This window comes from Hypanus sabinus, chromosome 5 (genome assembly GCF_030144855.1).
Source record: "Hypanus sabinus isolate sHypSab1 chromosome 5, sHypSab1.hap1, whole genome shotgun sequence".
In the NCBI taxonomy this organism is placed as follows: Eukaryota; Metazoa; Chordata; class Chondrichthyes; order Myliobatiformes; family Dasyatidae; genus Hypanus; species Hypanus sabinus.
The window spans coordinates 30,971,358-30,996,308 of record NC_082710.1 but is presented as its reverse complement, the minus strand read 5'-3'; the positions used below and the strand labels follow the sequence as shown (position 1 = coordinate 30,996,308).

Below are 24,951 nucleotides of genomic sequence, written 5' to 3'. Positions count from 1 at the left end.
CCTCCCGTACACGCAGGAGCTGTGAGAATCGAGTTTTATGCCTCGCGCCCGCCAACAGTATCAAACCCACAACAAATACCGTTATGACATACACTTTAAAGAGTTTACTAAAATTAAAAGAGTAGTAGGCAATACAATATATATATATATATATATATACAAGGAAAAAAACAAAAGGCGCCAACTTATCAAAGTTCAGTTTGTTCAGTGCACTCTTTGGAGCTCAATCAACGAACCAATCGACCCATTGTCGCTTGCCTCCGACCTCCACGTCTTCGCCCCTAGGACCATGCCCGGGGTCTTCCGAGCAGTGCCATGCACGTCCACCTTCCTCGACCTCTTCCTCCCGCCCCCAAAAAAACCCGCGAAAACCCCTCCCCCAAGTTCCCAGCATCACAAGACACAATGACATTCCCCATTGATTAACAAATGAATACAATTACCATATCAGCCATTCTAAAGTGAAACAACGGCGAGAGAAACACTTATCCGACAAAGAAACATTCCTACTTGTAACAAACCAAAGAGGCCATTTTGAGTAACATACCCAGGACATTGTACAGATATAAATTACAATGAGTATATATTTTTAAATAAGTTGTGCAAAAAGAGAGTTAAAAAAAATGAGGCAGCGTTCATGGGTTCATTGTCCATTCAGAAATCTGATGGGAGAGCAGAAAAAACTATTCCTGAAACATAGAGTGTATATCTTCAGGTTCCAGGACCTCCTCCTTGATGGGCACGTCCAGGGTGACAGGGTCATTAATGTTTTTTTGTCGCATCACCTTTTGAAGGTGTCCTGGATGCTGGAGTGGTTAGTGCCCATGATGGAGGTAGCTGTGTTTTTCTGATCCTCTGCAGTGGCCCCTCAGTACCAGATGGTGATGTCACCAGTTAGAATGCTCTCCATGGTCCATTTGCAAAAATTTGCGAGATTTTGGTGACAAACCAAATTTCTCCAAACTTCTAATGAAATATAGCTAATGTCGTGCCTTCTTTGTAACTGCATCGATATGTTGGAACCAGGATAGATCTTCAGAGTTGCTGACACCCAGGAACTTGAAGCTGCTCACCCTTTCTAGTGCTAATCCCTCGATGAAGACTGGAGTGTGTTCCCTCGTCTTCCCATTTCTGAAGTCCGCAATCAATTCCTTGGTCAAAATGGCATTGCAACACCACTCAACCAGCTGATCTATCACATTCCTCTACACCTCCTCATCATCATCTGTAATTCTGCCAACAATGATTAGGTCATTGGCACATTTATAGATAGCATTTGACCTGTGCCTAGCCAGAGTTGTGGGTGTTGAGAGAGTAGGGCAGTGGGACAAGCACACATCTCTGAGGTGCACCAGTGTTGATCGTCAGTGAGAATAAAATATTATTTTTGATCCGCACTGACTGTGGTCTCCCATGAGGGAGTCAAGGATCCAGTTGCAGATGGAGGTACACAGGCCCACATTTTGGAGCTTAGAACCGAGGGTATAATTGTCTTGAATGCTGAGTTGTAATCAATAAACAGCAGTCTGATGTAGGCATCAAAGTCCAGTGAGTTTGCATCTGCTGCAGGCCTATTGTGGCAATAGGCAAATTGCAGCAGGTCCAGGTCCATGACTAATCTCTCAAAGCATGTCATCTCAGTAGGTGCAAGTTCAATTGGCCGATATTTGTTGAGGCAGCTCACACTGCTCTTCTTGGGTTGACTCTGGCCAGTGTCTTCCTCACCTCAGCTTCAGCTAGACAGAGTGTCTGCTCCCTTGGGGGTGGGGGGGAGGTGCTTTCCTCACCAGCACTTTGTTCTGTGCATCAAACCAGGTGTGAGGACATTCGGCCTGTCGGGGAGTGAGGAATTCTGGTCGCTTACACGCAGGGTAGGTTTATAGTCTGTAATCCTCTGAATTCCATGCCACTCGTGTCTCTGGCTTTGCAGAAGTGGCTGTATCTTCTCTGAGAATGCTCATATTTCACCTTGCTTCCCTGAGCGCTGTCAGGTACCCCGATCTAAAGGCAGCATCACGATGTCTCAGCTGTGCACAGACCTCTGCAGTAAGCCACTGTTTCTGATTTGCCGTCACCCAGATGCATTTTGTGATGGTAATGTCCTCGGTACACCTCTCTATGTAGTTGGTCATAGAATCCACATATTCCTCAAAGGTCATCACAGGTAGCAGCCTCCCTGAACATATTCCAGTTTGTTTTTCAAAGTGGTTCTGCAATGCTGGATTTCAGCACTTGGTTTGGCCCATGTTTGATCAGTGGTTTGTATGCTAGAATTAGCATAACAGACAAGTGATCTGAGAGCCCAATGTGGGAGCCAGGGAACTGATATGTATGCACCTGTAATATTAGTATTAACCAGGTCTAGTGTATTTTCACCTCTGGTAGCAAAACCAACATGCAGGTGGGATTTAGGCAGGGCCTGTTCTAAGTTTCGCATGGTTAAATTCAGCAGTGACAATGAAGCTACCATCAGGGTGTTTGGTTTGAAAGTTACTGATATTGTTTGCAGAGCTCAAACAGTTCCTCACTGGCATTGAGTGGGTGGGTGGGTTGGTGGGGGGTGGATATATATATAGCTACTAACACAGTTGTGGTGAACTCCTTTAGCATATAAAAGTGTGTTGGCTCTTCTGGTTCCACAGCTGATATGTTGGTAGTAGTTGTTCAGAGACTTCAAGTTGGCCTGGTTGAAATTCCCCACAATTATAGGGAAGGCATCTGGGTACACTGTTTTTTGCCTGCTGATCGTGGTGCTCAGCTCCTCCGGTGCATGCCTGACATTAGTCCGAGGTGGAAAGACTGAGCTGTCCTGTCATACGGAGAATGGTGAAGCCAGCTGCACTGCATCTGAAATAGTGGCAATGAGCCATGTTTCTGTGAAGCACAGAGTATGGCAGTCTCTGATGTTACTCTGGCACAGCAAGTTTGGTCTGAGATCATCAATTTTATTTTCCACAGACTGTACGTTCACCAGCAGGACAGACGGGAGTAAGGCCAGGGGGTCTAAGGCCTCTGCTTTTCAATCGTACCTGTAGTCCAGTGCACCTTTCTCAATTCTGTTTTCTTTAAGGGGAACTGCACTCGTGACCTGACTCTGCATTACAGGACCCACCAATTTTGATTATCGATAGATTTTTTAAAAAATATCTAAAAACGACATTACTTACTGAAGTACCCTAGGCGATTGACTTTGGATTTTAGCTGTATTAATCCTAAATTGGAATATTTGATAATTCCTATTAGAGCTACACATAAAGAATCACTACTTACTGGTGTCATCTTGAGGCAATCTGATCAGCCAATCATGTGGCAGCAACTCAATGTATAATAGAAAGCATACTTGTTCAAGAGGTTCAGTTGCTGTCCAGACAAAACATCAGAAAGAGGAAGAAAAGTGACCTAATTGACATTGACCACGGAATGAACACTGGTGGTGGTTTGAGTATCTTGGATATTGCTGATCTCTTGAGAACTTCATACAATACAGCATCCAGAGTTTACAGAAAATGGTGCGAAAAACAAAGCAAAAAAAAAAATCAAGTGAGCAGCAGTTCTGTGGGTGATAATGCCTTGTTAATGAGAGAGGACAGAGGAGAATGGCCAGATTGGTTCAAGCTGACAGGAAGGTGACAGTAACTCAAATAACCACACGTTACAACAGTGGCATGCAGAAGAGCATCTCTGAACACACAAGACATCAAACCTTGAAATGAATGGACTACAGCAGCAGAAGCCCATGCCGGATTCCACTCCCAAACCCAATAAAATGGCCACTGAGTGTATTTTCTTAAAATCAGTCAATAATTATGATCAAAGTGTTATTGCCGTAACCACCACCACTGCTGCCCACAGACCAAAAGCTAAGGCTAAGGGTTGAAAGGTTATTTGAGCTCACAGCTACATCCCGCACACACGTACGCTTGCCAAGGCATGGATTGGCACAAGGAGGTTCATGCACAAAACTAACAGCCTTGAGAGGTAAACAGCAAGTGATTATTTGATGGTCTCTCAGACAATGAGTCCAGTTGACCACCTCTGCCACAACACTTACTGAAATCACCTTATTCAGAGCAGACTGTGTATCAAGGCCAGTATTATCTTGATCGGCATGACTCTGCTTTGTAACAAGTGATTAGTTTAGCCAGTGAAGGAATGAGGAAAAATATATGCCCGTTTTCTCAGGGGAGTTCTGCACATCTTTCCTGCTACATCGTTACAAAAATGTGAATTAGGAACTGAATTAATCCACTTGCCCTACCGAACATGCTTCACCATTTGACAAAAATCAGAATCAGGATCAGGTCTATTACCATTGATGCATGTCATGAAATCTGTTGTTTTACAGCAGCAGTACATTGTAATACATAAAAATTTAATATGAGTTACAATAAGAAACATTAATAAATAACCAATGCAAAAAGAGAGAAAAATAGTGAGATAGCATTCATGGATCATTTAGAAATTTGATGGTGGAGAGGAAGAAGTTATTGCTAAAACATAGGTGTACATCTTCTGGCTCCTGTACCTCCTCTCTTATGATAGTATTGAGAAGAGGGTGTGTCCTGGATGGTGAGGGTCCACATTTCTGAGTCACCTCCTTCTGAAAACGTCCTTGATAGTGGGCAGGCTAGTGCCATGATGGAGGTGGTTGAGTCTACAACCCTCAACAGCAGGGGTTCCAACCTTTTTTTTATACCATGGGCCAATACCATGAGAGCAAATGGTCCATGGACCCCAGGTTGGGACCCCTAGTCCACAAATTTTTTCAATATTGTGCATTGGATGCTCCATACCAGGTGATGATGCAAGTCAGAATGCTCTCCACAGTACATCTGTAGAAATTTGCTTGAGTCTTCTGTAACATTCCAAATTCCCTCAAACTATACATGGAAGTATAGCCACTGGCCTGCCCTCTTCATGATTGTATCAATATGGTGGGCCCAGGATAGATTCTCTGAGATGTTGATCCCTAGGAATTTAAAGCTGGTTAAAGAATTCCTACTGCTGATCCCTCAAGCAGGACTGTTGTGTGTTTTCCTGACTTTCACTTCCTGAAGTCCACAATCAATTCCTTGGTCTTACTAACACTGAGAGCAAGGTTGTTGATCATGGTGATCTGATAGTATCCTCCACATTCCTTCTTAATCCTAGTAACCTTCTACCTCAACAAGAATCTACTTTGCCCTCTATTCAAATATTCTGGCTCAGCTCTTACTGTTTCCAGTGCCATTTGAAGAAGAGTTCCTAACACTCAAAGCTTAGGGAAAATAATTCACATCTACCTTAAATGGGCAGCTCCTTGTTTTAAATTGGTGACCTTAAGTTCCAGATTTTCCACACAAGAGGAAAACTCCTCTCCACAACCTCCCTGTCTAGACAACTTAGTATCTCATGTTTCAAACATTTATAGTTAGTCCCATGCAGCTGTTTCCCAATTCTAAATATTTTAAATAACTTTTGCTCCTCTTGGATATGTTTTAGTTTCAGTATTTATCTTGCATCAAGCTGTTCTGGGCTGCAATTCCCATCAGCAATGCTTATAGTCATCCATTGAAATGGGAATATATACTGGACTTACAAGCATGTGATGTGATTAAGACTTAGAAGCAGAATTAGGTCATTCAGTTCATCATGTTTGCTCTGCCATTCAATCATGGCTGATTTATTTTCCATCTGAACACCATTCTATTAGACCATAAGATATAGAAGAACAAGGCCATTTAGTCCATCGAGTCTGCTCCATCATTTCATCATGGCTGATCCAATTTTACTCTCAGCCCCAATCTCCTGCCTTTTCCCCTTATCACTTCATGCCCTGACCAATTAAGAATCTCTCAACTGCCGCCTTAAATATTCAAAAATACTTGGCTTCCACAGCTGCCTGTGACAAAGAATTCCACAGACTCAGCACTGGCGAAAGAAATTCCTCCTCCCCTCCATTCTAAAAGGGACACTTTCAATTCTCTCTTCCAATGCTCCTACCATCTCCCTGTAACTTTTGACACCTTTGCTAATCTGCAACTACACTTACAAATGACCTCATGGAAACTGCATCAGGTCACAATTGGTGCAGGATCTAAGACTTACTGATTTCAACATTGATTGGAAGCCAAAGATTTTGGAGATGAAGGCAAAGGAAAATGTGGGTTTTTTTTCGATTTACTTGATTAATATCTTTCTCAGTTTTTGTGTTTTTGTTGACTTCATTTTTAAATTGATGAACTTTTATTATGCATTTTACTTTGATTTTAATGTTATTGATTTTCAGATAGAATTAAAAACTATTAAATGACTATTAAATAATAAAAACTAATGTAACATTGTCCTCACCTTTTTCAGCTATTAAAGTCTATCAAGAGAATTTCAAGTACAGGGCCCGCTTGCTATGATACCTGAGGCTTAACCATCAGAGTTCTGGCTGCCCGCAGTCAAGGTAAGTGCAGGAGTGAGCAGACTGCTGATGGCAACCAGAAACTTCAAGAGATTTGCCTTCTTTTCCTTTCCTATGCATGTGTAATAAACTAGGTGCTAAGTGGCAACGGATTCATCACTTCTCTTCTGATAGGGTTATTAGGCAGACAGGAAGAAAAATTGTTGCAGAGGGTGTGGTGCTCAATAGAGTTGATTCACAGCCCATCCTTCCATCAACCACCACCCACGGTGACTTGCAGCGTGCACTACCTACAAAAATGCACTGCTATTTCTCACCTCGCCACCCCCGCAGCATCTCCCGAATCCATGACCTCTTATTCCCAGGAGGACCAGGATACATTTGAAGTATTGTGTGCCTACCTACAGGAAACATATCAATTAAGATTGAAATAGTACAGAGAAAAGTTACAAGTATGCTACTGGGAATACAGGACCTGACCTAGACGGAAAAGTTGAATAGGTTAGGAATTTTTAACCCCAGAGTGTAATAAGGGGAGATTTGATAGAAGAATACTAAATTATGAGGGATATAGAATTGGTAAATGCAAGCTGGCTTTTTCCACTGAGGTCAGGTGAGACTAGAACTAAAGGTCATGGATTAAGGATGGAAGATAAATTTTTTTTTAAGGAGAACACGAGAAAGAACTTCTTCACTCTGAGGGTGATGAGAATGTGGAATGAGAGGCCAGCATAAGTGATGGATGTGGGTTCTATTTCAATGTTTAAAAGAAGTTTGGATAAGTAAATGGATAGGAGGAATATGGAGGGCTATGATCCAGGTACAAATCAATGGGACTAGGCAGAATAATAGACTAGATCATGGACTAGATCATGACTAGACTAGGCATGGACTAGATCAGGAGTTCCCAACCTGGAGTCCATGGACTCCTAGTTAATGGTAGGGGTCTATGGCATTAAGAAAAGTAGAGAATCCTTGGACTAGATGGACCAAAGGGCTTGATGCTGTGCTCTTGACTCGATGAGAAGGTTCAACTCCTACATTTTTCCTTCCAAATCTCATTCCATCTTGATTCGACATTGTAGCTCAATCTAAATCCAGTGGAATTAACTTCACTCGAAGGATTTCAGTAATTCAAGAAGGCATTTCACTGTCACTTTCTCAAGCACAATTAATGCCAACCTTGTCAATAACCCCACATCCCAAAGAAATGAATAACTAAGAAAAAACCATCTTCATAGACCTGACCTCTAGAATAAAGCCCAGGTAGAAACTAATCATGTTCAATCTCTGTCCAGGTGCAACCTTGTACTTTGCATGTCCAGGTTGAAACCACAAAGTTTTCATCAAGCAACAATCCAGGAAATCCTCTTTATATGAAACAGTAACAACTTGTACTTATATAGTGACAATAACAAACACATTCTATTGGGCTTCACAACAGTGTTACCAAATAAATGTGTACACTACTTACCATGTTTTTAAAAGTTTAAAACTCAGAGGAACTGAAGTACCTAAATGTAGTTTCAGATAGATTGCAAACTGCAGCGCAGCCAGTACCCCAGGGACTGACTACAATCAGTCTGGAGTGTAAAAGTACCAAATTGTACATGATATGACATGAATGTCAATAATTAGGCATATTATCTACATAGAGAATCTTGAAGCTTGAATAGTAATTTACTCATGTTGCTCAATATTTTGTAAGGATGTGATTCAGGCCTGCTAAAGGTGGATTGTCCCCTGAGGACTACATTTTAATTAATATTTAAATTTATGATAATAGCACATCAGCTTACCTACAGCATCAAACAGATGCTGCCATTGCAATATTACTTCCATTACCTAATTTTCTTGTCAACAGCGTCCAACATAGTACATTTTGTTTAAAAAGAATTGGCTGTGGGAGTCAAATTTTGATTTTCTCCACCCAGTATTTCATATGCTGGATTAAGCATGCATTCAGTGCATAAAACTATTTCTCCAGTGAAATATGACTTATGAAACCACACACATGGCATCTGAAATCATTAAATTTGCAGGCTCTAACAGCAAATTAGATGAAAGAAAATTTCCACACCATCAGAAAAAAAAACTGACAATTGCTGTACAAAAGGAAACAATTTATCGGTAAATTATACAAATACCATGGGGAAAATGTTTCTATTCCTCAACAATAGAGCCAAATTGCATGCTTGGCTTAATGACTATTAAACCTCAACAAATTTGAATGAGCAAAACATTAAATTAAACATTTCAGGTGGGTATGCAGTATTTTTAAATTCATGTTTCATTTCTAGCTTAAAACCACATGATTAGAGCATTTTTTGGTTTGATAAATGGCAAATGTATCACATAGGATGCTGTTATGGGAATAGCCTATATACAAGATAGATTTGAAATGATCACAAAAATCATTATTATAAAAGTACCAAATCATGCTGGTTTCATTCTATTTAAATGCTTCACAACAATCCTGTTTGACAAGATGGGCAGCATGGTAGTGTAGTGGTTAGCACAGTGCTCTACAACACAGGTGATCTGGGTTCAATACCCACAGCTGCCTGTGAGGACTTCATGCCTGCATGGATTTCCCCAAGGTGATCCTGTTTCCTCCCACAGTCCTAAGACCTACCAGTCAGTAGGTTAATTGGTCATTATAAATTGTCTCGTGATTAGGCTAGGATCAAATCGGGGGATTGCTCAGCAGCAGGACCTGTTTTGAACTGGATCTCTTAAAAAATAAAGTCTCTTCTTCCAACAAACTATCACAGTAAAAGATATCAAATGTCACAACACAATGTGACCTTTCTAAACAGAAAAAATTTAAATAAAATAGAATTAGTCATGGAAAAGAAAGAATAATTAGTTAATCAAAATGCAATGAGGAACTTAAGAGATCATTGGATTTTAAGGATAATAAAATTATTTTGACTATTGGCATCAATTGAAATAAAGAAAAAAACGGAAGCCATGCACGATCATCATACTTTGGGGCAGCCTCTCTTATTACGAAAAGTGATAGCAGAAGCATTTTTAAACGTTGCACTGCCAATAGGTAATCCTTCCCATTTGTACGAACAAACATCAGCTAACACTGCATATGATTTCTTCACGTGATACTTGGCGGTCAAGGCGATCCTCCGGAGGCCCATATTTTTCCCCTCAAAATGGCACATTATGCTTGAAATTCTAATCAGATGTCAGGAATTTAATGATAAATTTGTTGAGGTTTCCAAGAAGCACTAAATGTGTATGCTGTGTGCTCCTGCATGGAGACTGTGGGCTCTGTCTCCACACAAACTGCAGAAACGCACTGCAGCCACAAATAAATTATTTCAGCCAAGTGTCTAGAAAGGTTTGATTTATGGACCTGCACTCCAAAATATCTCTGAGTGTTTACTTAATTATTGAAGTGGTTTGAAAAATCTTGCACACTCCATTCATGTGGTTGACATTTTATGGCTGTGATTGGTTTCAGAGTTAATGATGGATTGATCATTGAATATTTTCTTTCAGACCTTGCATAGAAATCTTTCGACTAAAAAAGGACTTCTACTGTGTATGTGCATTAATACAAATCTTAAGTGGTGCAGAATGTTTTGCTATGGAGAAGCAGATTTCTAAATTCACTGCTTGTTCCCCTGAACACTCAGCACTGTGATATACCTCCTATTCCCAGTCATTTTCTCCACAGTTATCCTGATTCAATGACCTGAGTAAAAGAAATAATAAATCAAATAGCTATAAAACAGGAGCTTCTGCAGATCCACAGTAACACACAAAATCTGGAGGAGCTCAGCAGGTCAGGCATCACCTATGGAAAGGAATAAAGAGTCGAGACAATGAGGTTCTGATGACAAACAAAACAAGGTGTGAAGAGTGGAGCCTATTGCTGCAATTCATCACGGGAGTGCCTCAGGAAAGTACCTTGCTCCGTCCATTCTCAGAATCATCATTTCCACATCAGTAAGTGGACTCTTTGCTGATAATCCAGCAATTCAACTCAAAGCGCAAATCCTCTCATAACAAAGCAGGTCCTGAATAACATTCAACCTTGGTCTCAGCAGCATACTAGATTTGGATAGCAAATTCAGAACTGTATCAAAGAGGATAAAGTCTAACCATCTCCCAAACTCTTCAATGGCACTAGAATCTCTGCCACATCAAAAGCAAAATTTCTGGTGATTATTGCTGGGCAGATGTTAATAGACCACACATCATTATCACTAGAAGACCAGAGGTACAACCTTGAAGTGAATGCTACTACTAACCTGTCAACTCTTCAAAGATTCCTCAGTATTTAAATTAGCTCATTGTAAGTTTAACTGGATATTTCTCACTTATCGCATGCATTGGCTTTGTTAATAAACCGTTGCATGAAAATTTCAATATTAACCCGCTTCGTCACAGCACCATTATGTAAGTAATACATACAAGCCTGAAGGATGAGTTGCAGCAATTTACCAAAACTAATTTGACACTTTCTCCCTCTCTTAAATGTTCTAAAATTAAGCAGGCCAAGAACAACAGTAAATATGGCCTTTCCTGGATTTCTTACTTCAAAGCAAACATCAGGAAATAGGTTCCAGTACACGAGTACTGAAACTGCACAGAAAACACTGAAAAACCCTGACTTCACAGACAACTAGAATCTGTAGATAGAGAGAATTCATGCTCAAGGTTTATGAGAAGCTTTTCTGAAATCACAAGTTCTAAGCCTATCCAGAACTTTTCTCGAAAACATCTTATGGGGATATTCATACCCACAGTGTTTCTCGATAGATGGAATGCACACTGCAATTTGAGGGCAGCTAACTGTCCACTAGGAGCAGGCAGTTTAGAAGAACCCTGGTGGTGACTTGCTCTGTGCTTGATTCTGTAGTCAGATTTGCCTTCTTTGAAAATTATTGCATCTCTGCTGTCCATTTTTTTGGGAAGAGAATAATATCCCAGGAGACAAAGAGGTCATGGATTTATGACTGAAGCTCCTCACTAGCAAACATTAGCACGTCAGCAGGGAGACCTTCAACCTCTGGATCTTTGTTTTGAATTGGTAAATGGTCTTTTCAGTCATGGGTGGCAACAAGGTTGGAGAGGATACACTGCCGCAGGACGTTGAGAAGAACAGAGCAGCAGGTGAAGTCTTCTTCAAAGTGTTCACTCCAGTTTCGCTGTCAACAAGCTTTCCATCTGCAGCACAGGGGGATGGCAGAGAACACAGCAGGTTATTAAGGAACATTGAAAGGTTTACGACTGTGAAGTTTTCATTGACTTTATTTACAAGTATAGCACAGTAACAGGCCATTCTGGCTCAACGAGCCCACTCCACCCAATTAGATGCATGTGATTAACTAACCCACTAGTCCATGCATCTTTGGAATGTGGGAAGAAACCGGAGCACCAGGAGGACACCCACATGGTCACAGGGAGACCTTACAAATTCCTTAAAGATAGCGGCAGAATTGAGCCCAGGTCACAGATGTAGTAGCAGCATTGGACTTATCACTACGCGACTACGCCATTCGGAACAGGGGCACTCAGTGGCAAGAACGCCCTGAAACATTTTATAACCAAGGAAATACTTTTGAAACGGAAGCACTTCAAATAAATTCACCATTAATCACAAATTATAAGATGATGCTGGTAAACCACGGCGACTTCTGAGGGTTATGTACAAAACTTCTGAACGTACCTCTTTTGAATTGCTTTCACTGCAATCTGAGCATGTAATTTCCCTGTAGGCATTGTACTTTTAAACCAACTTAATGATCTACAGATTTCACGATCTTCTGAAGGACTCGGCAGACCACTCAGGTACGCCACCTTAAGCGGACGAAGGTTCATCACCATGACTGGATGCAAGGCAAGACTTAAGGTGAACTCCACGCCAGGCCAAAACGCAGAGGGATGAGGCCCCCTCCACCCAGCATCTGGTTGCAAATGTGTAGTTGCATAAGTGCTGAAGAACAAAATTGAGGACCTGGGGGTGCGGGGGTGGCGGTGTAATTCAAGCCAAGCTGGAATGCAGATGGTTGAGAATTAGCAGAGACTAAGTAAGAGTTTGTGGGGAATCTGGAGTTGATGAGAATGTAAGGAGTGTAAAAACAGAATTAATGTAAATACATAGAACATAGTACAGTATAACATTGATCAGGCTCTTTGGTGCATGATGTTGAGTCAACATTTTCACCTATTCCAGAATTAATCTAACCCTTCCCTCCCTCATAGCTTTCCATTTTCTTTTCAGCCATGTGCCTCTCTAAGATTCTTTTAGATGTCCCTAATATATTTGCCTCTCCCAGCACTACCACTGGCAGTGCATTCACCAGACAACCACTTTGTGTAAAAACGAAACATACCTCTGACATACCCCCTGTATTTTCCTCCAATTCACATTAAAACTATGCCCTCTCACATTAGCCATTTCCACCCTGGGGAAAATAAAAGCACTGGCTGTCCACTCTATCAATGCCTCTTAAACACCTCTAACAAGTCACCTCTCATTAATGGATGGTTGATAGTCAATGCAAACTGAAGGGACTGTTGCCACAGGGCTCTGTGATTCAAATTCAGGGACTTTTCCCCAGTAACTAGAAGATTAATTTTTTTTTAACATGACACCAATTAGGAGGCAAATTTTGAACGGAGCACTAGAAAAACAGTCACTCTCTCTTTTGTCATACCACAACTGGATATTTCGTACCTATGACAAAGGAAAGACAGGAATGTGACAAGAATGTCTCTTCATAGGTCAATTTGATTCGCAACCTTTTGACTCAGAGGTGAGAGCAGTAAACCGGGTGTTGAGCCCAGAATCGGCTATGATTTATTTTATTACTGAACTGAGGTGCAGTGCTCATCTGCTTCATTTTCTTATACACTGAGCCCTAACTGATTCAAAATTGCTATCAAAATTACAGAAAGCAGTGTCCCTAATAATTGGCCAATATTTTCCGCCACTGATAAGCAATTGGACCCACATTGTAAATATAACCCTACCACCTTTGCAACTGCTCTTGTCAGTTTGCAATTCTAACCAGACCCAATCCTCAATGGTGAAGCTTTGTGTGGCAGAACCTTACACGTGTAGGGGGGGTTAAAACAAGCCCTGACCATTAAAGAGCTATGATCTCTAACTCAGCTGGCTGTCTAAGCTGGCAAAAAAAATTTGAACGCTTCTCAATGTTTCTGACATTCAAAAGTACATAAACAGCAAAACATTTTAAAAGCTAAAATTATTAATAAATCCAAAAATGCAAAAAAATTGTAATTTATTCATGTATAAATGTGTTATTGGCAGTTATTTACCTTGTTCCCTCATAAGCATTTCTCTCCATGAAAAATAATTGTAACAATGTTCCACTGCTAGATATAATCTGACACTGGGTTTATGAAAACCTTCCTGTGTGTACGTGACAGGGATCCAGCTCAACTTCATGTTTTAACTATGGACTTCAGTGTCAAAGTGCAATCCCGCTGTAAGCAGTTTCCGGAGAATTCAACACTAAATATCATATATTACATTACACAAAACAACAGATTTTGATTCACTGCCATGAGATCTGCTAACTTCTTAAAAACTGGAAAGCTCATTCAGTTAAATTAATGTTTTGTTACTTTTTGAATGCAACAACAAAATGGAATTGAACATTTTAGATTTCCTGGAAGAGTAAAATTATCACATAAAAGTGCCTGATCTTTTTAAAACGAAGGGATTTCTATGTAGAATCTAATTCCAACTTCATTAGTTTAAAATTATCGTTGTAACTTTACAGATGACTGACGATCAGAACTGGGAACTTAAGTTAATTGGATATGGACCATTTGTGTTTGCTGGAGAGCACCTAAATTTAGCTTGACACAGCCAAATGTTCTGCATGTGCACACCAGCAGTTTCTGTATTTGCTGTAAATTGACTGGTGACAGAGCGGTGATGAAGCAATTGTAACAATGCTAGTTTATGTAGGGTGGAAATGTGATTGTTTTTTATTCTTTCAGGTTGAAAGATACCCATTTCCTTGTTGTGCAGGGAAAGCATTCTTGATTTTTGGCCATATTATTTGAGTTCATGATTGTCTTTGCAATGCTTTAAAATGTGACCAAATCAAACAATGTAATCCTATGTTCAGAAAAAAAATACCCAAGATGTTTTTTTTTGCACATCACCACCACTTTGGTGGGGTGGGGGGGGGGAGGGCGGAACTTCACAGTAGATGTTTAACCAAATTCCATACTAAGACAATAATCACTTGTAACAGACTGGTCTGGCTTTCAAAATTGCTCTTGAGATGAGAAAATTCTTCACAACAATTTGCTTTGAGAAGATGTGAATTTTTGCAATTTACAATCCAGTTTAATCTTACCTACTAGGAGAAACGCAAACAGAAACAAAAACAACATATCACAATGCCAAATTAAAAGAATATTATATCTCGAAAAATCACAGACGAGTGTAAAGTGGTTCACTTCTGAAGGTCAAATTTGAAAGCAGAATACAGGGTTACTGGGAGGATTCTTAGTCATGTAGAGAAACAGAGATCTTAGGACCCACATCTATAGACCCCTCAGAATTGCCACACAGGTTGATAGGGTTGTGAAGAAGGCATATGGTATGTTGGCCTTCCCTAGTCAAGGGATTGGGTTCAAAAGCCATGAGGTAATATTACAGACACCAGGAAATCTGCAGGTGCTGGAAATTCAAGCCACACACACAAAATACACAACCTTCGTCAGTGTCTCGGCCCGAAACGTTGACAGTGCTTCTCCCTATAGATGCTGCCTGGCTTGCTGCGCTCCACCAGTATTTTGTATGAGGTAATATTACAGGTCTTTAAATCCCTGGTTAGAGCACACTTGGAATATTGTGCTCGGTTCTGGTCACCTTGTTATAGGAAGGAATGTGGACCCTTTAGAGTAGGGATTCCCAACCATTTTTTTATGCCATGGAGCCTTATCATCAACTGAAGGGTCTGTGGACCCCAGTTTGGAAACCTTTGCTTTAGAGAGAATGCGGAGGAGTTAGACCAGAATGCTGCCTGGATTAGTGGGCATGCCATATGAAGAAAAGTTGAGTAGGCAAGACTTTTCTCTTTGGTGCTAGGGAAGATGAGCAGTGACTTGATAGAGGTGTACAAGAGGCTAAGGGCCATAGTTGAGTGGATTGCTGGAGACTTCTTCCCAGGGAAGAAATAGCTAACATCAGGGGATACAATTTAAAATGACTGGAGGAAAGTCAGAGATAAGTGTTTCTGCACAGAGAGTGGTGGATGTCTGAAATGCCCTGCCAGGGGTGGTGGTAGAGGCAGATACATCAGGGACATTTTAGGAACTCTTAAACAGGCACATAGATAGAAAAATGCAGGGGGTGGGGGGGGGCGGGGTTTGTAGGAGGGACAGGTTAGATTGATCTTAGAGTAGGTTATAAGTTCAGCACAACATTGTGGGCCAAAGGGTTTGTGCTGTACTGTGCTGTGCTTTACAAAGAATCTAACTGTTAAGTTTTATATAAATATCCTTACAACAACAAATGTATAATCTCATCAGTGACCTGTTCAACTGGAAATATTCAGTTGGTCAGAGAGTAGCTCAGAAGAAACTAATTGCTTCAGGACTTAACTTTTCTTCAGAACACTTAAAAATACTGGGGAAGCAGAGAATTGCTCTGAGTTACAAAACATCCTTTCCTTTTTCCATAAGCCAACTGGACCAGCTGGTTAGATCCAGTTATTTTTATCATAGAAACACAAAAGTATATCCACTCACTTGCCTATCACCTCCCTCTGGCGTCCATCCTTCCTTCCCTTTCTCACTTGGTCCACACGCTTCTCCAATCAGACATCTTCTTCAATCTAACATTTATCCCACCTTTCACCTCCCAGCTTTTTGTTTCATCTCCCCTTCCCAATCACCTGGATTCGCCTAACCTCTTCCTCCACCTTCTTGTCCCTTCATTTCCAGCCCTGATGAAAGGTCTTGGTCAAAATGCCAACTGCTTTCATTTCCATAGATGCTCCAAGTCCTGCTGAGTTCCTCCAGCATCTTGTATGTGTTACTTTTTAATATTTGTGTTTGCAAATTTTCAACCTCTGCTGCATTTTTTGTTTTATTTCCGTGGTATAGCTGTCAGTTGCAACTAAAATGCGTTGAAAATTACCTTAGGAAAATAGCCACATCAGTTTTGTTGGTGCTGTATGTTATATGAAAACTCTTTCTTTTAAAAAATTGTTTTTTTTTAATATCTGTAGCATAAATAGTATTGCCACTTTAAGGAATACAACCTCATTCTACATTATTCCCATAAGGGACATTAAATACCATTCTATTGACACTTAAACGTATAATATATTTTTCTGGCTGATTATATTTTGCATTGTCATGAATACACATAAATTAAATGGTTTGGCAATTACTGATAACAAAGGAATTAGATTTGCTAATGAAATTCAAAGAGGTCATGACACCACCTGAGGATAGAACAATAACAATCAGCATGGCTGTAAAGGCACTGAACCTTACCCAGCCGCTAAATAATCTGACAGATGCAACGGGAGACAAACTTATAAATGGGAGCAAGAAATCACACTTACAGAATGGATCAAATTATGACTTCAAATTAGAAGATATGAGTTACTGTGAAATATCAAGCAATGTTGCAGTTGCATAACCAAATGATAAAGGATCAGTGCCTACATTTCTCTGAACTGTTTAAACAGATCAGCAATCTAATAGAATTTGGTAGACAGCAGCTCCAGGCCATGATGGTGTCACATTGATTAAAGGTCATGATCTTTTACTATTATGAGATCAAAGACATTCTGGAAATAAATGTAGTTACAAAATTAGAACAAATTGTTCCAACGTTATTCAGAGGTGAGTGATAACATTCAGCTTGTGTATGCCAGTAATGACTCAGTGAAACGTTATTAAAAATTGACCGCCACCTTTTAAAACATTACGTGAATGCTAATGGTGATGGAGAGCTATTCTTTAGTTGTTTTTAAAAATATTCTCTTTTTAATGGCTGCACTATCATTAACATTAAAATTATGTGCTATTTTTCTCCATTATGGAAGAATTTTTAACTGTGCAAAATTTGACATTTTGTTCTGAATATTCTTGAAATTCTCAGTTGAATAACACCTCCTGGCTTGGTACAAAATAACACTATAATTCTCAAGTTGTAATTCTTTCCTCATGTATTACAGTAGCTGCTGTCAGCTCAAGCAAGCTCATTTTCAGCCAGAGATTGCTCATCTTCTGATCAATACTGAGGCTAATTGGGGTGATAGGTGGCCATATTCAGCAGTTATAAGCAGATTTTGCACGCTATCAATCTCTTGCATTAACAGAGCTATAATGAAGTCAATAAAAGCAGGTGGAAATGGCCTCAACCACATAATACATTCAAGATACTTAATGTGATGTTAGCCAAAAGACAGCAGACAGCGCCCCCCGGAGGTATTGTTTTAAAATCATTTAACCTTGCCTCAAATGACTAAAATATTTATGGTTTTGCAACAGGATTAACAAGGTTTTGTGTGCCATAAGATGATACAGTATTTTTTTGGAGCCCTGTCAGCCCTGGGTGACAGCCAGCACACAACCCTCGTCATCTGAAGGTTCAGTAAATATTCAATGCTGAGGGATTTTCAATGCGTACTGGAAAAAATGTAATTTTGAGAGCAGAAGTTTGGAATTGGCAGGACTGCACTACTGGAAGCTGACATAGACTCAATGAGCCGAGTAATACTTTTGTACCATAACAGCTCTATGATTCCACTCCAAAACTAGACAGCCTTTCACATAACATTTACACTTAGATTCTTTAATTGATGATGCACTGATAAATGCAGTACTTTAAAAAAAACAAGAATTATGCACATGAAGGTGCCCTCAATACAGAAACCACAATAGTCCAGAATTTTCTGAACCACATATTTATTAAAGCATGTTTACAGAAGAAGTTAAATGCAACAAAGTTTGTAAGCTCTAATTTTCCTCATTCTTCAGCTTGACAAATTTAGAGTCAAAGTTACCTGGGAATCCAAGCTGATAAGCTAAAGCTTGAGCATCAGGGCTAAAGAAATGTTGGGCGGGAAATTGAACCAGTGGTCTATCTCCTCAACCAAAGTGACTTCAGAATAATGAAAAAGTACGATTAAATCAATTTTCATCATGCACAGAGAAACAACAGAGGAAAGTTAGATCAGAATACAAAAGAGAGGAGATGAAGGAAATGTGCAAAACAATTTTTGTTTGAACATTTTTAAAAATTACTTCTTAAAAATAGAACAGCACAATTTATTTCCTTTCTGGGTTGGATAAGTTGAATAGTTTTGCAGGAATATAAATAACGAAGTATTCTTATATTATTAATAAAATGCAAAGCTCTTTTGTACTCAAATTGTTGTTTTACTTTAAAATTAATAATGATATGAACATTAAACTCATGCTTATTTCATCAGTAGGTTCTGCACCATTACAGTAAATACACAGAACCTGACAAATAATGTGGTAGAACTTAAACTGTTCAGATTAAGGTCATGGGCAAGGGGAGACACATTATTTGTTTTGTATTAAACATACGATATTGAGATTTTACTGCTAGGTTTTGTTTGAAGTGAGGATCATTAGCTTTCAATTACAGAAATATTGTAAATGTACAATAGCAGCTGAGGTATAATGATATTCAGCACTCCAGAGAACTCCAGGCACACAGAGTACAATAATGGGCAGTAAACCTCATAAAGTAGTACTCCTCTCCTGTATATATCTGCTCTGTATTGAACTGAATGTAGCACAGATTACTATAGAGATCCATGTACTTATTATTTTCTGAAAGCCCACTCTGTATAGTCACACAAACCTTCACAGATTTACACCACTGGTAAAAACCGTGCTAATGACTTAAACTTTGATGAAGTTCAGTAGCTGTTTCACTCACCCAGACGGATCCTCTTGAAAGTGCTTGCAAGTAAAAAGAAATTAATCTTGCAGATTTGCAGATGAACCAAATTTCTTGATCCCAAATTATTTCTATTAAAACAAATAATGCACCATAGGAGCATAGTGATAAGCATAATGCTATTACAAGCAACCTGGATTCAACATTTCTGCTATCTGTAAGGACTTTGTATCTTCTTCCCATGACTGCAAAGGTTTCTTCGAGGTGGTCTGCTTTCTTCCCACATTCTAAAAATGAATGGGTCGGTAGGGTAATTTGTCCTTTGGGTATAATTGTGGTGTGTTTGATCCAGAAAGGCCTGTTGCCATGCTGTATAAAAATAAATAGATTACTTACACTTTGGGGTCATTGACTGAATATATCTCGATCTTAGGTAAGAACTTTCCTCAAGAGAGATTCATCTTCCCATGCATCCAAATATCACAAGGAACTAAAGCAGCACTGGAACCCAGCAGATGGAGACACTGTGCATGAGAGTTGGTGGTAATACCCTCTTCTTCATCTAATGCAATTATAAATGGAATCTTAACTGTAATAAAGATAGTTAAGAGAACAAGATGTAAAATAAATTACAGACCAGATTTACTAAGCAGTATTTTGTGAAATGAACGCACAGAAACATAATCCAACACACTCATGCCTCAGGTCAGTCTAGAAAGCTTAGGTTTAGCTCATGCCTGCTAGGTAAACTAAACATACAGTCTCTTTTTCTTTGGGAGAGTCCAGCAAATAGGGTGCAGAAAAGCTTTATAAAGGAAGTACCACAGTGATCCAAACTATACAGATCGTTCACTTACTGCACTTACTTATCAGCCGGACTGATCTCCAATCCAAAGTACACATAGATCTCCAAAGGGCAACTGGTCTGAAATACAGAAATTCAGGGACCCCACATAGGCACGGAGCCACTTACAGCATGCGCTGTTTCTAAGCTTTGTTGCACAATAATTCTGGGCACCACAAATAATCAGGGCACTCTGGGTTCCACTGCAGAGAGAAAAACAACAACTACACTAAAAAAAATGCTTTTGAGAATGCTGAAATACAACAACAGGCATGTAAACGAAACTGCTATTATTTTTCAATGCTGGAATTAATTATATATTTTTGAATAAAAATAGTTAATTATTAATTACATATTTCCATTATTTGCCTCTGTGAGATAACCAGTTGCAATTGAAGTCACAATTAGTACTTCCCAAAGCAGAGTAGCCTGGGGCTTATTGGTTATGTATTTATTTAATGCTGTTCCTATGTGGGAATAAATGTCTAAATACAGTTATCCATTCTATAACAAGTGGCTATGGTAATTAATTTTAATTGCAGACCATAGGCAGCTCGGCGTTGAGGTTACAATTTAATACATTGAGCTCCAGTGCAGGGACTGGGCACTCCTGTTGCTTCTGCTACGTGATTTCACCTTGGGCCCAAACTTCACCACATCAACTGCCTGTACACTTGCCTGTGTTGAATCATGAGTGATCCAACAGACTGCGTAAATGGCAGGGTGGAACATCAACCTTATTTTAAATTTTCAATCTAGTTAGAATAAAGACCAACTTTTAACCACAACATTATACTTACTGGCTGATATTTAATGCACCTATTTTTGTTTATTAACATAATGCGTGATTATTATGTAATGTTGATGCCCTTGCAGTGTTTTTCTCTTTTAAGGATGGATTTGATCTTGAAAGGTTCTTAATGGTCCTCAAGAAAATTACATTTATCATACATTTTATCATTTACGTTTATCTTGATAAATGTAATTTTGCTGGAGAGAAATTTAACAAGTTCTTCTGCAGTAAATGTTGTAATAGCACCATCTACAGGCAAAAGCATTGAGCAGCATGAAAGGAGTTGTGGCAGGGGTAGATAGGGGAGGTGTCAAAAATTAAATTGATGCAAATACCAATTCTTTGCAATATCACTACAAAGGACCCCATCCCAATGGCCCACCATTTTGTGCTTGTTTACATTCCTTAAAGTATTTTCAAAGCACATGAAGGACCATCGTCCCTGATACCCTCTGCTCCAAATTGTCTCACCTCACTGTGCCACCTGACATCTGCGATTGGATTTACAGCTTCCTGAACAACAGAAGTCAGCAGGTAAGGATGGGACAGGTCACCTCGGATACTCGAATCACCAACACCGGCACCCCCCAGGGGTGTGTCCTCTCTCCACTGCTGTTCTCCCTCTACACCAATGACTGCACCTCCTCCAACCCCTATGTGAAGCTTTTGAAGTTTGCAGACGACACCACCGTCATCGGACTCATCCAGAACAGTGATGAGTCTGCATATCGACAGCAGGTGGACCAACTGGCACTCTGGTGCAGTCAGAACAATCTGGAGCTGAACACGCTCAAGACAAAGGAAATGATAGTGGATTTCAGGAGACATTCCCCCCGTTATGTCCCCCCTCAAAGTCCTCAGCAGCCCTGTGTCCACCGTGGAGAACTTCAGGTTCCTGGGAACCACCATCTCTCAGGATCTGAAGTGGGAGCAGAACATCAGCTCCATCCTGAAGAAGGCCCAGCAGCGGATGTACTTCCTGCGGCCCTTGAGGAAATATGGTCTGCCTCAGGAATTGCTGCTGCAGTTCTATACTGCAGTCATTGAGTCTGTCCTGTGCACCTCCATCACTGTGTGGTTTGGAGCCGCCACCAAGCAGGATAGAACCAGACTACAGCGCACAGTGAGGACTGCCGAGCGCATCATTGGAGCCTCCCTGCCCTCTATTGTGAACCTGTACTCTTCCAGGTTGAAGAAGAGGGCGGGGAACATCATTAAGGATTCCTTCAGATCCCTCCAGACCAAGACTAATAGGCACTGGAGAAGTTTTTTCCCTACTGCGGTCATTTTGCTGAACAGTTAACTTCCAGTTAACTGTCGGCTAACTATTACTTGGATTGCACTACCTGTATGTATAATCTATATTTTCATTTATATTTATCATTATTGTTGTTATGAGCAGAGAGACAACATCTGCCGGAAGTAAATTCCTTGTATGTGCACAGGTACTTGGCGATTAAAGTCTGATTCTGATTCTGATTATATGTAACTGGCAATTTTAAGCTTCAAGATCGGTTAAAAGTAATTTCCAGTACACAAGTGTAAAGGAGAATGAAATAATTGTTACTCCAGATCAGATGCAGGACAAAAATAAGAAATCACAACAGATAAAGAACACAAAAATAATAAGTAAATGTAAATACATAAGATCGGCTTGTACACATGGATTGATTGTATGTCCATAAAGTGACTCTAGGCACAGGAGTGTCTGTATATAAGATGACATTGACAGGAAATTATAAAGTTATTTATATTCCCGGTGGATGTTGGTCCACGTCCTCCTGTTGTGCTTAGTTGTCAGAGCGGAGGAGCAACACCTTATATTCTGTCTGGGTAGCCTCCAACCTGACGGCATGAATATTGATTTCTCTTTCTGGTAAAAAAAATCACACCCCCTCTCCTCTTGTTCTATTTCCCACCTTGACCTTTTATCTTTCTCCTATGGTCCACTCTCCACTCCTATCTGATTTCTTCCTCTTCATCTCTTTATCTTTCCAACTCACCTGGCTTCACCTATCACCATCTAGCTATCCTCGTTACCCTCCCCCAATCCTTTTATTCTGGCATCATTCCAATTCCTTTCCAGTCCTGAAGAAGGGTCTCTGCCCAAAATGTCAACTCTTATTCATTTCCATAGATGCTGCCTGACTTGCTAAATTCCTCCAGCACTTTGTGTGTGTTGCTTTGGATTTCCAGCATCTGCAGACTTCCCCATGTTTCTAAAGTTGTGGTGGTAGGGGGTGTGACACACTCATCAGAGATACAAAATAGTATATGGGGAGGGGTTAAGATCAGGAAGAGTCTTGTCATTATTCCGAGGTTCCTCTGTTGCTGTTGTGCAGAGGTTCCTGGGGATTGTGCTGGGGCCAAATTAGCATATGAGATCAAACAAAATCGAGCACAAACTTGTTCCACACAGTCTGAGATCACACCATCCTTTGTGTCAGTCTTAAAAATGTTGCATAAGAAGCTTTCCTGTCCAGAAAACTGAATATACCCTCCAGAGAGAAATGACTCGAGTTTCCTCTAGCTGCAACTATTCAAGGAAGTTCTAAGTTTTTTTTTAGAACTACACAATAAAAATAATTTTTAATTCAGAAGTAGCAGACTAGTGTTTTCCATCATGTTTAGCAAATGGTTTGTATGGGTTTTCTTGAAGATATTTGAATTATTGAGGAACTTGGTGAACTGAATAGACTGACTTAACAATTCTCTAAATAAAACTTAAACTAACTATTTAAACTATGCCAGCTAAATTATATCAAGGAATATATTTTGGTACAAAACATCTTTTGAGAACTTATCTTCTGGAATACTTGCTGTTTGCAATCACTTACATAGAAACATAGAAAATAGGTGCAGGAGTAGGTCATTTGGCCCTTCGAGCCTGCACCGCCATTCAGTATGATCATAGCTGGTCATCCAACTCAGAACCCTGTACCTGCTTTCTCTCCATACCCCCGATCCCTTTAGCCACAAGGGCCATATCTAACTTCCTCTTAAATATAGCCAATGAACCAGCCTCAACTGTTTCCTGTGGCAGAGAATTCCACAGATTCACCACTCTCTGTGTGAAGAAGATTTTCCTCATCTCGGTCCTAAAAGGCTTCCCTTTATCCTTAAACTGTGACCCCTCATTCTGGACTCCCCCAACATCGGAAACAATCTTCCTGCATCTAGCCTTTAGAATCCCTTTAGAATTTTATACGTTTCAATAAGATCTCCCCTCAATCTTCTAAATTCTAGTGAGTATAAGCCTAGTCGATCCAGTCTTTCTTCATATGAAAGTCCTGCCATCCCAGGAATCAATCTGGTGAACCTTCTTTGTACTCCCTCTATGGTAAGAATGTCTTTCCTCAGATTAGGGGACCAAAACTGCACACAATACTCTAGGTGCAGTCTCACCAAGGCCTTGTACAACTGCAGTAGAACCTCCCTGCTCCTGTACTCAAATCCTTTTGCTATGAATGCCAACAAACCATTTGCCTTTTTCACCGCCTGCTATACCTGCATGCCCACCTTCAATGATTGGTGTACAATGACACCCATGTCTTGTTGCACCTCTCCTTTTCCTAATCGGCCACCGATCAGATAATAATCTGTTTTCCTGTTCTTGCAACCAAAGTGGATAATCTCACATTTATCCACATTAAATTGCATCTGCCATGAATTTGCCCACTCACCTAACCTATCCAAGTCACCCTGCATCCTCCTCACAGCTAACACCGCCGCCCAGCTTCATGCCATCCACAAACTTGGAGATGCTGCATTTAATTTCCTCGTCTAAATCATTAATATATATTGTAAACAACTGGGGTCCCAGCACCGAGCCTTGCAGTACCCCACTAGTCACTGTCTGCCATTCTGAAAAGGTCCCGTTTACTCCCACTCTTTGCTTCCTGTCTGCCAACCAATTCTCTATCCACATCAATACCATACCCCCAATACTGTGTGCTTTAAGTTTGCACACGAATCTCCTGTGTGGGACCTTGTCAAAATCCTTTTGAAAATCTAAA

At 40.2% G+C, this 24,951-nt stretch overlaps 1 long non-coding RNA gene across 3 annotated transcripts; it reads right to left on the bottom strand.

The window, feature by feature from the left end:
- Nucleotides 1-8,231: 8,231 nt before the first annotated feature.
- Nucleotides 8,232-22,251, bottom strand: LOC132394032 (uncharacterized). Of its 3 annotated transcripts, none has more exons than XR_009512142.1 (3): nucleotides 20,156-22,251; nucleotides 19,695-19,860; nucleotides 8,232-11,584 (listed from the first exon to the last, which is right to left on the bottom strand). It is a non-coding gene; the product is annotated as an uncharacterized LOC132394032 (long non-coding RNA). The 3 variants fall into 3 exon arrangements; XR_009512141.1 differs by having other exon boundaries at nucleotides 19,695-19,887; nucleotides 20,165-22,251; XR_009512143.1 differs by having other exon boundaries at nucleotides 20,165-22,251.
- Nucleotides 22,252-24,951: the final 2,700 nt, after the last annotated feature.